Source organism: Balaenoptera physalus (genome assembly GCF_965194825.1).
Source record: "Balaenoptera physalus genome assembly, chromosome: 9".
Classification (NCBI taxonomy): domain Eukaryota; kingdom Metazoa; phylum Chordata; class Mammalia; order Artiodactyla; family Balaenopteridae; genus Balaenoptera; species Balaenoptera physalus.
The window spans coordinates 56,257,258-56,273,547 of NC_138888.1; the positions used below are offsets into that span (position 1 = coordinate 56,257,258).

Consider the following 16,290-nt stretch of genomic DNA (forward strand, 5'->3'; position numbering starts at 1 on the left):
TTTATTAATTTTCTGGTAACTAGTTATTATTTTCTCATCTTTAACAAAGAAAGCTATGCAGAGGTGCACTAACGAAATTCAGGTAATATATGTGAATAATCCTTAACCTCTTGACCAACAAATTAAATGTTTTTAAAATTCACATTAACATTGTTTAATTCTGCAGAAATGTGTGTTCACAGCTCTTACCTCTGGATGTCAAGCATAAATTTATTAAACGACTAAACTTCTTCAGACTATTTGACTCAATTCTCCACATCAAAACAATGAAATTAAACTGCTTGTTTTTATAATGTTATTTCCATCATTTTTCTCTTATAAGCAAAGCTGTAATAAACATTTTTGTGTTTAAATATTTGAGAATAACATTGCTTCATTCTGTTTGTTTTTCCCCCACAACTTCTTTCTTTTCTTCCTTCCTTCCTCCCTCCCCCCTTCCCCCCCCCCTTCCTTCCTTCGCTGTTTTGATTCTGTATCTGGTGAGACATCATTGCTATACATTAATTCTTTAGACACAGGTACCTTTATTTCTTTGAGCATATTTAAAGTCACTATTTTAATGTTTTTGTATACTTAGTTCAATATCTGTGCCCTCTCAGGGATAGTTTCTATTAATTTTGTTTTTCTCTGCATATTCGTGTACTGTCCTTTGTATGTCTCATAACATTTTGCCAAAACTGTTTATTTTAGATAATGTAAGGTGGCAGCTCTGGAAATAATATTTCCCCTACTTAGAATTTGTTGTTGTTGTTGCTATTATTGTTTGTATTTTGTTTACTGATTTTCCTGGATGGATTCTGTATTTCCTGATGTGTGACTCACTGAAGTCTGCATTCAGTTAGCTTACTGGAGTCAGATGATTGGTTAGAGTTTTTCTTAAATGCCTTAAACAATAAGTTTTCCACCCTTTGCCAAGTGCTGTGTGTGTGTGTGTATGTGTGTGTGTTGGGACATGCCTTCGGTGCTCAGGCAGTTCACAAATCTGTGTTAAGCCTTCACTTCCTGTGCAGGACCTCAAGTTAGACAGCAGTGAGAGATTGGTACCCTCTCAGGTCTCTTGACCGTGTGTGTAGCTCGGCATATATATTCAGCCTTCTAAATTCCCAGGAATATGTTGGAGATTTTCAGAATTCCCTATGCACATTTCCTTCTCCAAATGTTTCTGGCCAAGATCTTGTTTTAACAAAACGATATTGGTACTGAAAGTGGGGGTCCGGCTGCTCGCTGCTCAGAAGCTAATAAAGAAGCAAGGCTGGTGGAAAGGAAAGTTTGCTTTATTTTGGAGGCTAGCAACCTAGGGGAGGGAATGTGGGCTCCTGTCCAAAGGCTGACTCCTCCCACTGACAGTCAGAGGGCAAGAGCTTTTATAGACCTGTTGTAGAAGGAGGGAGGGGGCTACATGCAGAAACAGCACAGTCAGCTCTGACAGTCATCTTGAAATTAGTCATGCAGTGGTCTGATCAGCGTCATGTTGGTTATTTTCAATACAGTTAGTCTTTAGTTCCAGGGTCAGTTTGTTCCCATTTCTTTGAAGACAGTTCTCAGAATTGTGGCAGCTTATGTCATGGCTCCAGTCTGGTCATCATGTAGTTAACGTCTTCCACCTGGCAGGGGTTTCAGTATCTATAAGACAGCTCACAGGATATGGCTCAGTATGTTATCTATAGCCCTTGAGGCGGCAGTAAAGGTCCTTGACTTTGCTTAATGACTAAACTATTATTATTTGGTCTCTTTTGACTGTTTACCTTTGTTTCTGCATTTTCTCACTTCTCTGATTAAACTTATTGTTTGGCTAAAGTTTTTCCACAGACAATATGGTCTGAAAGTTATCAAATGTTTTCCATATAATTTAACATACCAAATAATCCTAGTTACTTTAATATTTCTTCTGACATGCCTAGGGGCCCTTTGGAATACTCAAAGTTAGCTAGAGAAAGAAACTTACAATCTGTTATAAATAGCAGCTTGATATTCCAGGAAAATTTTGTTCTCTTAACAGGGAGAAAGAAAACCAAACTCCAGTCTTGTACCAGCTTACTATTAATAACAAAGCTCATTTACCTAATTAAATCCAATCTCATCTTAATCACTCCTGACAACATCCAAAATTTTTTCTCAAAGTTTCCTTTTTTCACAAACATTTTATCCACTTTTTGTACTCACATGATTTATCCCTTATTTTTCCCCATCCAGAAACAACCAGCTCTAGGAAAAAATTATCATTTTTCTTCAATAAAAATATCTCCACTTTTTATACCTTTTCTCGCTGACAACACATATCCTACTTGTTTCACATACTAAAATGCTTCTCTTGTCATTTTTAGTAGCTTTAATTACATAGCACAATTTTTAACCCTTAAACACCCTAACAAAACCAAGAAACAAATAATTGAACTGTTCTAACAGCATTTACTGATTGGCAAACTTAAGAACATATTTTATAACCTCTGAAAGCTTACATTTTTTCCATAACATAATTTCTCTTTAATATGGCACAAGTTGTGTGTTTAATAAACCCAAACATCTTTTGAAGTTCTACTAATTAACCTAAGGCTGAAGTCTCAGGCAAAGTGGGCTGTTTGTATTTCAAGGACATGATAAGAGTTAACTTCAGGCCTTCTCTTAGGCATATTTTTGTTCTCTCAGGGTCAGAATTCTGAAAACAGTATTTTATCAAGCTAGCTTTTCTAACGGCATATGTAAAAAGATCCAGTTTTGGAGTTTCAAAAGAGTTTCATCTTAACCAATTTTCTCTGGAGTCTGAAGAATACTTTGGTTATACCTTGTTAAAAAAATTATTGTTTTTTTCTTGGGTCATAATTTCATAGCTAAAATTTTTCTAATGAATTGAACCTGAATTTCCCATTTTACAAAATACAACAAAAATAGCAGTCACACAAATGGAATATACATTCACACATCAGAAGACAGAGCTGTCACAAATCTGCCAAGAGGATGACTGAATGGAGTCCCAAACAAAGACTTCCCTAACACAGTCACTGACGTCAGACACACATCATGACCAACTGGCAAAAATGCCCAATAGTACTTCATGTTCACAAGCAGTCCTCAACGTCAGAGGCACATCAGAACCAACTGGCAAAAATGCTCAATAGCACTTCAGGCTCACATACGGTCCTTAATATGAGGCCCACATCAGAAGCAATTGGCAAAGGAGTCCAATCGCACTTTGTGTTCACAAACGGTCCTCAACATCAGACCCACGTCAGAACCAATTGGCAAAATGTCCAAATAGCACTTCATGCTCAAAAGAGAAGTTTGCCCTTGTGCCCACAGGTGGACTTTCTCAGTCTTGGAGCTTGTCAGCTCATCCAGATGCACGTTTCCATTCCACCAAGGAAAAGCGTAAGTTGGCAGCTAGTAGTAGGAGCAGGGGAGAAACAGGGAGGATCCCCAAAACAAATGGTTTCGGCAGCTGCTAGGAACGTCCCCCAAAATCACCCTCTTGGGGCCAGCTAACCACAAGGACCTGGCTCATTGCAACCACCCCACGCCATCGCATGGCCCGCGCCTCTACTTTGGAAAACCCCGGGAGAGCTAGATGTCGCGAGAACGCAGCAGCTCGCGAGAACGCAGCAGCCTCGCGAGAAACGCAGCAGCCTCGCGAGAACGCAACAGCCTCCTGTTGGACGCCAGAAAAGTATTACCGAAAGTGGGAATCCGACTGCTCGCTGCTCGGAAGCCAATAAAGAGGCAAGGTTGGTGGAAAGTTTGCTTTATTTTGGAGGCTAGCAACTTGGGGGTGGGGGGAGGGTGGACTCCTTTCCAAAAGCTGACTTCTCCCACTGACAATCACTGGGCAAGAGATTTTATAGACCTTTTATAAAAGGAGGGAGGGGGCTACACGCAGAAACAGCATAGTCAGCTCTGACAGTCATTTTGAAATTAGTCATGCAGTGGTCTGATCAGCGTCATGTTGATTGTTTTCAATACAGTTAGTCTTTAGTTCCAGGGTCGGTTTGTTCCCGTTTCTTTGAAGCCAGAATTGTGGCAACTTACGTCATGGCTCCAGTCTGGTCATTATGTAGTTAACTTCTTTCACCTGGTGTGGGTTTCAGTATCTATAAGACAGCTCACAGAATATGGTTCAGAATGTTATCTATAGCCCTTGAGGAGGAAGTAAAGTCCTTGACCTGGCTTAATGACTAAACTATTATTATTTGGTCTCTTTTGACTGTTTTCCTTTGTTTCTGCATTGTCTTGCTTCTCTGATTAAACTTGTTTGGCTAAAGTTTTCCCCCAGACAAAAGGCAGACTGAGGACACGGCGAGGGGGTGGGGGAGGGGGAAGGACCGTAGGGTCCTGCTCCATTTCAGTATCACAGCCTCCGTCAACTGTGATGAAAAATAGTTGCCATGGATTATTTTTGATAAGTACTCTGAAAATCTGGTTTTCCAATGGAGTTGAATTCCACTGGAAATCAATACAATGAAAACATCTTGGAAATGGGCTTTCCCAAAAAGCTGTGAAACAGATCTCAGTAGCGATAATGCTCTGGGGTTTCATGATTTGAAGGGTTAAATCCCAGATGGCATCCTCCAAGGCATGCAAAGCTGCTAGTTTTTAAGGCTACCACAGAGATATAGATATGGGGATGCGAGTAGGTCTAGTTGTAATGCCACAAATCCTGCTGCTCCAAGTTCAGCATTTTTCTAAAGTAAAATCTTCAGATTACTGAAAGCCTTTGGTTAACTCTGGAGCCTTGAAAATATTGATTTTGACCATTTTTCCAGTGTTTTTGTTATTTTCCTAAAGGAGTAGATTTATGGTGATCCTTAACTCTGCCACTCTGGAAGTCCTGCCCAGACTGCTTCGTGCTAAGAATAGTTTTCTAGAAGGAATATCATTTGGTATCCTTATATAGTAAAATATCTTTATGTAGTTTGCTTAATTTATTGTCAAAAAGGCTATAACAATTAATATTCCCACCAGAAGAGTATGGAAGTAACCGCCTTGCACCACACAGACAGATTGGAGTAATACTTTTTAATGTTTGCCAATATGACAGACCATAAATGAAACTAATTATTTTTTTTTTCATTTCTTTTAAACTCATAATGTAACACACACACACACACAGACACACACACACACACACACACAGCTTGCTTAGATAGTGTAGACATTTAGGTTGTTCATGTCTATAATGAGTTTCTAAGAACATTTCCAGAGAGCAGAAGGACTTGACCAATCAGAAAGGGTGCTCTGCCTCCAAGAATGATGTGAAACCCAGAAGTACCCATCCCTGCAAGATGATCTTTGTGAGTCACAGAAAATCAGCCTGACCAAATAATTCAGTCCCATCTAATTTATTTTTGCCTTTACGTATATCCACACATAAGGATTTTTTGGTAGTGTCTTGCATGTTTCTATCCTATTTTCTCTTATTTTAAGCTTTTTATTGATTGTCATGGTTTTTATTAAACAGAGTTTTTGACAAAATCCAATAGATGAATTTATAACAAGGGTATGAAGGGGAACTTGGATAGAGGTAGGCTGTTGGAGAGGGAAAAAATGATGAAAGCTGCAATAAAAATGTTAATAAATGGTTTTCCAAATGAAGTTTCTGTTAATTTTAGGACACCTAAATTTTTCTGGGAAACATATATTTAATTTTTTCATACAGATAAGACATAAATGGACATATAACATTTTCAGTTATATTTCTGAACCTTTTATCAACTTCCTGTGTGATTCTGAGACAGCCTATATTAGCTCCTCTATATCAGTGGTTTCAGTTGCAAAATTAGAAGTGAATAGCTTGACTCATCATTTATTATATGAATAAATAAAGGTGATTGGACACTTTGGAAATATTGGTTACATAAAAACTAGAGTTTCTGCTCCATAGGTGAAAAGTAGGCCTTTATAACCATTAACCAACATGAAATTTTGATAGGGGAGCAATATATATGTTTAACAATTGTGTTTAGTTGTAACCCTTTTTATATGACATCATTTTGAGTTCACTTTTTAAAAATCTTAAGCTTTTACCTCCCCAATTTTTTTTTAACATCTTTATTGGAGTATAATTGCTTTACAATGGTATGTTAGTTTCTACTGTATAACAAAGTGAATCAGCTATATGCATACGTATATCCCCATATCCCCTCCCTCTTGCGTCTCCCTCCCACTCTCCTTATCTCACCCCTCTAGGTGGTTGCAAAGCACCGAGCTGATCTACCTATGCCACGCAGTTACTTCCCACTAGCTATCTATTTTACATTTGGTAGTATATATATGTCACTGCTATTATCTCACTTCTTCCCAGCTTACCCTTCCCCCTCCCCGTGTCCTCAAGTCCATTCTCTATGTCTGTATCTTTATTCCTGTCCTGCCCCTCGGTTCATCAGAACCATTTTTCATTTTAGATTCCATATATATGTGTTAGCATACAGTGTTTGTTTTTCTCTTTCTGTCTTACTGCACTCTGTATGACAGATTCTAGGTCCATCCACCTCACTACAAATACTCAGTTTCGTTTCTTTTTATGGCTGAGTAATATTCCATTGTATATATGTGCCACATCTTCTTTATCCATTCATCTGTCGATGGACACGTAGGTTGCTTCCACGTCCTGGCTATCGTACATAGTGCTGCAGTGAACATTGAGGTGCATGTGTCTTTTTGAATTATGGTTTTCTCTGGGTATATGCCCAGTAGTGGGACTGCTGGGTCATATGGTAGTTCTATTTTTAGTTTTTTAAGGAACCTCCATACTGTTCTCCATAGTGGCTGTATCAATTTATATTCCCACCAACAGTGCAAGAGGGTTCCCTTTACTCCACACCCTCTCGAGCATTTATTCTTTGTAGACTTTTTGATGATGGCCATTCTGACCAGTGTGAGGTGATACCTCATTGTAGTTTTTTTTTTTTTTTCCCTCATTGTAGTTTTGATTTGCATTTCTCTAATGATTAGTGGTGTAGAGCATCTTTTCATGTGTTTGTTGGCAATCTGTATATCTTCTTTGGAGAAATGTCTATTTAGGTCTTCTGCCCATTTTTGGATTGGATTGTTTGTTTTTTTGATATTGAGCTGCATGAGCTGCTTGTATATTTTGGAGATTAATCCTTTGTCAGTTGCTTCATTTGCAAATATTTTCTCCCACTCTGAGGGTTGTCTTTTCTTCTTTTTTATGGTTTCCTTTGCTGTGCAAAAGCTGTTAAGTTTCATTAGGTCCCATTTGTTTATTTGTGTTTTTATTTCCCTTTCTCTAGGAGGTGGGTCGAAAAGGATCTTGCTGTGATCTGTGTCATAGTGTGTTCTGCCTATGTTTTCCTCTAAGAGTTTTATAGTGTCTGGCCTTATATTTAGGGCTTTAATCCATTTTGAGTTTATTTTTGTGTATGGTGTTAGGGAATGTTCTAATTTCATTTTTTTACATGTAGCTGTCCAGTTTTCCCAGTACCACTTATTAAAGAGGCTCTCGTTTATTCATTGTATACTCTTGCCTCCTTTATCAACGATAAGGTGACCATATATGCGTGGGTTTGTCTCTGGGCTTTCTATCCTGTTCTATTAATCTATCTTTCTGTTTTTGTGCCAGTACCATACTGTCTTGATGACTGTAGCTTTGTAGTATGGTCTGAAGTCAGGGAGCCTGATTCCTGCAGCTCTGTTTTTCTTTCTCAAGGTTGTTGTGGCCATTCAGGGTCTTTTGTGTTTCCATACAAATTGTGAAATTTTTTGTTCTAGTTCTGTGGAAAATGCCTTTGCTAGTTTGAGTGGGATTGCACTGAATCTGTAGATTGCTTTGGGTAGTCATTTTCACAATGTTGATTCTTCCAATCCAAGAACATGGTATATCTCTCCATCTGTTTGTATCATCTTTAATTTCTTTCATCAGTGTCTTATTGTTTTCTGCATTCAGGTCTTTTGTCTCCTTAGGTAGGTTTACTCCTAGGTATTTTATTCTTTTTGTTGCAGTGGTAAATGGGAATGTTTCCTTAATTTCTCTTTCAGATTTTCATCATTAGTGTATAGGAATACAGGAGATTTCTGTGCATTAATTTTGTATCCTGTTACTCTACCAAATTCATTGATTAGCTCTAGTAGTTTTCTGGTAGCATCTTTAGGATTCTCTATGTATAGTATTATGTAATCTGCAAACAGTAACAGCTTTACTTCTTCTGATTTGTACTTCTTTGATTTCTATTTCTTCTCTGATTGCTGTGGCTAAAACTTCCAAAACTATGTTGAATAATAGTGGTGAGAGTGGGCAACCTTGTCTTGTTCCTGATCTTAGTGGAAATGGTTTTTCACCATTGAGAATGATGTTGGCTGTGTGTTTGTCATATATGGCCTTTATTATGGTGAGGTAAATTCCCTCTATGCCTATTTTCTGAAGAGTTTTTATCATAAATGCGTGTTGAATTTTGTCAAAAGCTTTTTCTGCATCAATTGAGATGATCATATGGTTTTTCTCCTTCAATTTGTTAATATGGTGTATCACGTTGATTGATTTGCGTATATTGAAGAATCCTTGCATTCCTGGGATAAACCCCACTTGATCATGGTGTATGATACTTTTAATGTGCTGTTGGATTCTGTTTGCTAGTATTTTGTTGAGGATTTTTGCATCTATGTTCATCAGAGATATTGGTCTGTAGTTTTCATTTTTTGTGACATCTTTGTCTGGTTTTGGTATCAGAGTGATGGTGACCTCGTAAAATGAGTTAGGGAGCGTTCCTCCTTTTGCTATATTTTGGAAGAGTTTGAGAAGGATAGGTGTTATCTCTTCTCTAAATGTTTGATAGAATCCGCCTGTGAAGCCACCTGGTCCTGGGCTTTTGTTTGTTGGAAGATTTTTAATCATAGTTTCAATTTCAGTGCTTCTGATTTGTCTGTTTATATTTTCTGTTTCTTCCTGGTTCAGTCTTGGAAGGTTGCGCTTTTCTAAGAATTTCTCCATTTCTTCCAGGTTGTCCATTTTATTGGCATATAGTTGCTTGTAGTAATCTCTCATGATCCTTTGTATTTCTGCAGTGTCATTTGTTACATTTCCTTTTTCATTTCTTATTCTATTGATTTGAGTCTTCTCTCTTTTTTTCTTGATGAGTCTGGCTAATGGTTTATCAATTTTGTTTATCTTCTCAAAGAACCAGCTTTTATTTTTATCGATCTTTGCCATCGTTTCCTTCATTTCTTTTTCATGTTTCTGATCTGATTTTTATGATTTCTTTCCTTACGCTAACTTTGGGTTTTTTTTTTTCTTCTTTCTCTGATGCTTTAGGTGTAAGGTTATATTGTTTATTTGAGATTTTTCTTTTTTCTTGAGGTAAGATTGTATTGCTATAAATTTCCCTCTTAGAACTGGTTTTGCTTCATGCCATAGGTTTTGGGTCATTGTGTTTTCATTGTCATTTTTTTCTAGGTATTTTTTGATTTCCTCTTTGATTTCTTCAGTGATCTCTTGGTTATTTAGTAGTGTATTGTTTAGTCTTCACGTGTTTCTGTTTTTTAAATTTTGTTTCCTGTAATTGATATCTAGTCTCATAGCGTTGTGGTCGGAAAAGATACTTGATACAATTTCAATCTTCTTAAATTTACTGAGGCTTGATTTGTGACCCAAGATATGATCTATCCTGGAGAATGTTCCATGAGCACTTGAGAAGAAAGTGTATTCTGTTGTTTTTGGATGGAATGTCCTATAAATATCAATTAAGTCCATCTTGTTTAATTTGTCATTTAAAGCTTGTGTTTCCTTATTTATTTTCATTTTGGATGATCTGTCCATTGGTGAAAGTGGGGTGTTAAAGTCCTCTACTATGATTGTGTTACTGTTGATTTCCCCTTTTATGGCTGTTAGCACTTGCCTTATGTATTGAGATGCTCCTATGTTGGGTGCATAAATATTTACAATTGTTATATCTTCTTCTTGGATTGATCCCTTGATCATTATGTAGTGTTCTTCTTATTCTCTCTTGTAATAGTCTTTATATTAAAGTCTGTTTTGTCTGATAATGAGAATTGCTTCTTCAGCTTTCTTTTGATTTCCATTTGCATGGAATATCTTTTTCCATCCCCTCACTTTCAGTCTGTATGTGTCCCAGGTCTGAAGTGGGTCTCTTTTAGACAGCTTAAGTATGGTTCTTGTTTTTTTAATCCATTCAGCCAGTCTGTGTCTTTTGGTTTGAGCATTTAATCCATTTACATTTAAGATAACTATCAATATGTATATTCCTATTACCATTTTCTTAATTGTTTTGGGTTTGTTTTTGTAGGTCTTTTCCTTCTCTTGTGTTTCCTGCCTAGTGAAGTTCCTTTAGCATTTGTTGTAAAGCTGGTTTAGTGGTGCTGAATTCTCTTAACTTTTGCTTGTCTGTAAAGGTTTTAATTTCTCCATCAAATCTCATTCATGAGATCCTTGCTGGGTAGAGTAATCTGGTTGTAGATTTTTCCCTTTCATCACTTTAAATATGTCTTGCCACTCCCTTCTGGCTTGCAGAGATTCTGCTGAAAGATCAGCTGTTTACCTTATGGGGATTCCCTTGTATGTTATTTGTTGTTTTTCAAAAATTTTTATTTATTTATTTATTTATTTATTTATTTATTTATTTATTTATGGCTGTGTTGGGTCTTCGTTTCTGTGCTAGGGCTTTCTCTAGTTGTGGCAGGTGGGGGCCACTCTTCATCGCGGTGTGCGGGCCTCTCACTATCGCGGCCTCTCTTGTTGCGGAGCACAGGCTCCAGACACGCAGGCTCAGTAATTGTGGCTCACGGGCCTAGTTGCTCTGCGGCATGTGGGATCCTCCCAAACCGGGGCTCGAACCCGTGTCCCCTGCATTGGCAGACAGATTCTCAACCACTGCACCACCAGGGAAGCTCCTCCCTTGATGTTTTTAATATTTTTTCTTTGTATTTAATTTTTCATAGTTTCATTAATATTTGTCCTGGCGTGTTTCTCTTTGGGTTTATCCTGTATGGTACTCTGTTTGCTTCCTGGACTTGATTATTTCCTTTCCCACGTTAGGGAAGTTTTTGACTCTAATCTCTTCAAATATTTTCTCAGACTCTTTCTTTTTCTCCTCTTCTTCTGGGACCCCTATAATTCGAATGTTGGTGCATTTAACGTTGCCCCAGAGGTCTCTGACACTCTCCTCAATTCTTTTCATTCTTTTTTCTTTATTCTGCTCCCTGGCAGTTATTTCCACCATTTTATCTTCCAGTTCACTTATTTGTTCTTTTGCCTCAGTTATTCTGTTTTTAATTCCTTCTGAAGTATTTTTAACTTCAGTGATTGTGTTATTCATCACTGTTTGTTTGCTCTTTAGTCTTCTAGATCCTTGTTAAATGTTTCTTGTATTTTCTCCATTCTGTTTCCAAGATTTTGGATCATCTTCACTGTCATTACTCTGAATTCTTTTGCAGATAGTTTGCCAATTTCATCTTCATTTATTTGGTCTTGTATGCTTTTACCTTGCTCCTTTGTCTGTAACGTTTTTTTTGTCATTTCTTTTTTTTTTTTTTTGATGGTTGGTGCTGTATTCCTGTCTTACTGGTTGTTTGGCTGAGATGTCTAGCACTGGAGTTTTCAGGCAGTTAGATAGAGCTGGGTCTTGGTGCTGAGATGAAGACCTCCATGAGGCCTCACTCTGATTGATATTCCTTGGGGTCTGACGTTCTTTGTTAGTCCTGCAGTTTGGACTCAGAGCTCCCACCACAGGAGCTGGGTCTGACCTCTGGCCTGGGAGCCAGGATCCTGCAAGCTTTGTGGTGCAGTAAAAAGAAAAAAAGGAAAAAACAAAGAAAAAGCAGTACCATATCAAAGAATAAAAAATGAAATAAAATTAGAAAGATAAAAAATATATTATGAAAAATAAAACTATAATTGAAACAGCTGCAATAAGGTAAAATAAAACCACAACCAAAAAAAGAAAGAAAAAGGGTGGGGGGCAACAAGCCCAAAGGAGAGATCACTAACAAAGTATAAAGAATAAAATAAAATTAGAAAAATAAAATATATATTAGGAAAAGTAAAAATATAAAAGAATCAACAACAGTGAATCAACATGTAATGCAGAACCCCAATCTAAAAGAGGAAAAAAGAAAAGAAAACAAAAATAAACAAGCCTTGGCTATGGGGGTGGAGTTTAGGCAGGGGGTGGAACTTAGGCAGGGGCGGGGTTTAGGGTGGGGCAGGACCAGAGAGGTGGGGTGGTGACATTTGAACGTGGGGCGGGCCCTCTGCTTAGGACCTGCGCCGCACTTGGAAAGAGGGTCTCTGGAGTGTGGCGTTCCGGAGTTTGGAGGTAGGGCCCTCAGGGTGTGTGGGTAGGGTTTAGGCCCAGTGTGTTGGAGGGTCTCTCTGAAAGTAGAGATAGGGCCCTGGGTGGGGTGTAGGGGCGGGGCTTGGGCTCTGCACGGCAGGAGGGAGGCTATGAGGGCACAGGATTAGGCTCGGGAGCCCCACAGGCTTCCCAGTGCCTACGTGGGCAGGGAAATCACTGGCCCCATTCCATTCCGTTCCCTCACGCCCCTCCCCCACCATCTCCCCCAGGGTCTCCCCCGTTGCCGCGGGTGGGTCCCATTGGGTTTAGGAACTCCTTCCTTACCCCAGCCACCCCTCAGGGGTGCTGGTCCCGGAGATCCAGTCTTTACTTTTGCTCCCCCTTTCCTCCCTCCCACTCCCTCAGGACCTGGGTGGCTGGAGGGGGCCTAGGTGGGCAGAGGATCAGGCCCAGAATCTCAGCAGGTTCCTGGGGGCCCAAGTGGGCAGGGGAAGCCTGGCCAAGCTCCCTTTTGATCCTCTGCCCTCCCAGTGGTTCCCCAGTTTCCCCCTTCGGGCATGGGATCCCTTCCACTGCCCCAGAGACTCCTCAGGGGCGCCAGTCCCGTCTTGCCTCCACTTCTCCTCCCCCTTCACTCCGCCCACACCCCACATCCTACTGGGTCACTGGGGGTTCCTCCCATCCCCTTAGGTGTCCATGGTCCCCCACTGGTGCCTGGTAGGTGGCCTAGTTGTGAGGAGAGGCGAATTTTGTGTCCTCCTAGTACGCCATCTTGACTCCACCCCCTCCCCAAGTGTTTTGAAGCATAATTTCCTGAGTCCATTTTTTTGCTTCTTTTGAAGAGATTTGGGGGAAATGCATAAAATAACTTGCTTTTGTCAACATACTGTAATTAGTCACTTATTTTTAGAGCTGAATGTTAATGAGTAACTTCATATTCTTAAATAAAAATGTTTCAGAATGGCATTGAGCTATAGAAAAAATGGACAAATTGAGCCTATTTTACACGATGGTTCATTTACCCTTTTGTATATATGATATATCATTTAAATGTTGAAATCAAGCAATAAGATTAACGCTATAATATAGAAAACTAAACCTACTTCTCAAGTACTTATTTTTTTTCAGGATCAAAATCACTTTAAGATAAAACTTTTACTTTTGATGGTCTTTTAAAAAATTCTAGTTAAATAGATCTCAATTATCATTCTCTTTTCATCTCTCGTCTACTCTTTTATTCACCTAGCTATTCAATATTTCTCACTCATCCTACTCAATCTTATGTCACTAAGCAACTTATTATTTATTACCATTTATTATTTATTTACTGTGCAGTCTAAAATTTAGTATTTTATATCCATTCTAATTCATTTACCAATATACTTTAGTTTTCTACTTATTTTTTTCTTTAATTTTAAATAAATTATTACTCTTTAAAATTCTATGCAAAAAATAACAATTTCAGTGATCTTATTTTGGAAAATTTTTAGAAGATGAGCAGTGAGCAGTGGTTGGGATCTAAGTTACAGGAAAGACGTAGGAAGAAGCTGTGGTATTACTTCTCAAGCTTTAGGATAAATTTTTGTTGTTTCTAAAATTTTTCTCAAAATGTCAGAAAAGCACATTTATTTTATTATTGATGTCTTAGTTATTATTTTCCTGAAAGCTAAGTTATAATTGGAAGCCCAGTATTTTCAATTATCTTTCTGCATACACCTATTAAAAATATCTGTAATTATCGTGTGTCTAAGATAAAAGATACAACACACTGGCAAATGCATTGGTCTTGGTGTTGTGTGTGTTGGTCAGGGGAGTGTAGCTGCCAAGGATTACTCAATGTATAGGGTTATGATATTGTTGAGTTTTTTTAATGTTTCTTTTTTAAAATTAATTTTGGGATAATTTTAGATTTACAGAAAAGTTGCAAAGATGGTACAGAGTTTCTGTATGCCCTTCACCCAGTTTCTCCTAATGTTAGCATCTTACATAACCATGGTACCCGTTTCAAAACTAATAAATTAACATTGGTATGCTGCCATTAAGTACTCTACAAACTTTATTTAGATTTCAACAGCTTTTCCACTAACGTCTGCTAGACTGCTATAAAGAATACCGTAGACTGAGTGGTTTTTAAGAAACAGAAATTTATTTGTCATCGTTCTGGAGGATAGAGAGTCTAAGATCAAGGTTATGGCAGATTTGGAGTCTAGTGAGGCCTGCTTCCTGGTTAATAAACAGTTGTTTTCTCATTATAACCTCACATGGTGGAAGGGAGGAGACCTCTCTGGGATCATTTATTCTTTTGCCTTTTGATTTGATGACTATCTTTAATGCTATGTTTGAATTTCTTTCTCTTTTATGTGTGTGTATCTACTATAGATTTTTGGTTTGCAGTTATCATGAGGTTCACATATGAAAACATATATATATTTGTGTATATATATATATATACATATATATGTATATGATTATTTTAAGTTGATGATCTCTTAAGTTCAGAGTTTGAACATGCTCTAACAACCATGCATTTTTACTCCCACTCCCCACATTTAATGTTTTTTTGACATCATATTTTATATCATTTTGTTTTGTATATCCCTTAAATATTTATTGTGGATATAGATGATTTTACTACTTTTATATTTTAATATTCCTACTAACTTTGTAAGTGGTTAATCAACTACCTTTACTGTATGTTTGCCTTTACCAGTGAGATTTTTCCTTTCATAATTCGCATAGTTCTGGTTGTAGTCTTTCCTTTTCTACTTAGAAAAGCCCCTTTAACATATCTTGTAAACCAGTTTACTGGTGCTGAACTCCTTTAGCTTTGGCTTGTGTGTAAACTCTGTCTTACCTTCAAATCTGAATTATAGCCTTGCCAGGTAGTTTATTCTTGGTTATAGGTTTTATCCTTTCATTACTTTGAATATATCATACCACTCCCTTTTACTGAAAATTTTCTACTGAAAAGTCAGCTAATGATCTTACGAGAGTTCGCTTGTATGTAACTAGTTGCTTTTCTCTTGCTGCTTTTAAGATTCTCTCTTTATCTTTAATATTTGCCACTTTAATTATAATGTGTCCTGGTGTGGACCTCTTTGGGCTCATTCCTCTTTGGAACTCCCTGTGCATCCTTGATCTGAATGTCTGTTTCCTTTTCCAAGTTAAGAGGTTTCCAGCTATTAATTCTTCAAATAAGTTCTCTGCCTCTTTCTTTCTTTTCTCCTTCTGGGACCCCTATAATTCAAATGTTAGTACACTTGACATTGTTCCAGAGGTCTCTTAAAGTATCGTCATTTTTTAAAATTAGTTTTTCCTTTTTCTGTTCAGCTTGGGTGATTTCCACTACTCTGTCTTCCAGTTCACTGATCTATTCCTCTGTACCATCTAATCTACTACTGGTTTCTTCTAGTGTATTTTTTATCTCAGTTATTGTGTTCTTCAGATCTGTTTGGTTTTTCTACTCTTTTCTAACTCTTTGTTAAGCTTCTCACTGTGTTCATCTATTCCTGTCCTTAAGTTCATTGAGTATCATTATGATCATTACCTTGAACTCTTTATCAGATAGACTGCTTATCTCCACCTCACTTATTTCTTCCTCTGGGGCTTTATCTTGTTCCTTCCTGTGGAACGTATTCTTCTGTCTCCTCTCATTTTGCTCAATTCTGTGTTTACATCTATGTATTACACAGTTTAGTTACATTTCCCAATCTTGGAAAAGTGGCCTTATGTAGGAGACATCTAGCAGCACACTCTCTTCTGGTCACCAGAGCTATATGATGTAAGCATGCCCCCATGTGAGCTGCATGGGTCCTTCTTTTGTGGTGGGGTTGACTAATAAGCAGGGCAGGCCCCCAAACTGGTTGGCTGCCAAGTCTTGATTTGTATGGTGGCCACCAGCCCACTAGTGGGTGTGGCCAGGTCCCTGCATGGCTGGCTGCTTAGCCCTGTGTTCCCAGGATTAGTGCCAGCCCACAGGTGGGCAAGTAGGCCTCCAGAGCTAATAGGCTAGAAGGAGGACTCAAAATGGTTCTTA

The 16,290-nt window shown here is 38.1% G+C and overlaps 1 long non-coding RNA gene across 1 annotated transcript in view; it reads left to right on the forward strand.

The window, feature by feature from the left end:
- Positions 1–466: 466 nt before the first annotated feature.
- Positions 467–16,290, forward strand: part of LOC309667219 — a 232,102-nt gene continuing 216,278 nt past the window's right edge. The window contains exon 1 of the long non-coding RNA XR_014267633.1: positions 467–3,719. This is a non-coding gene — a long non-coding RNA (uncharacterized lncRNA). The remainder of the gene's footprint in view (positions 3,720–16,290) is intronic.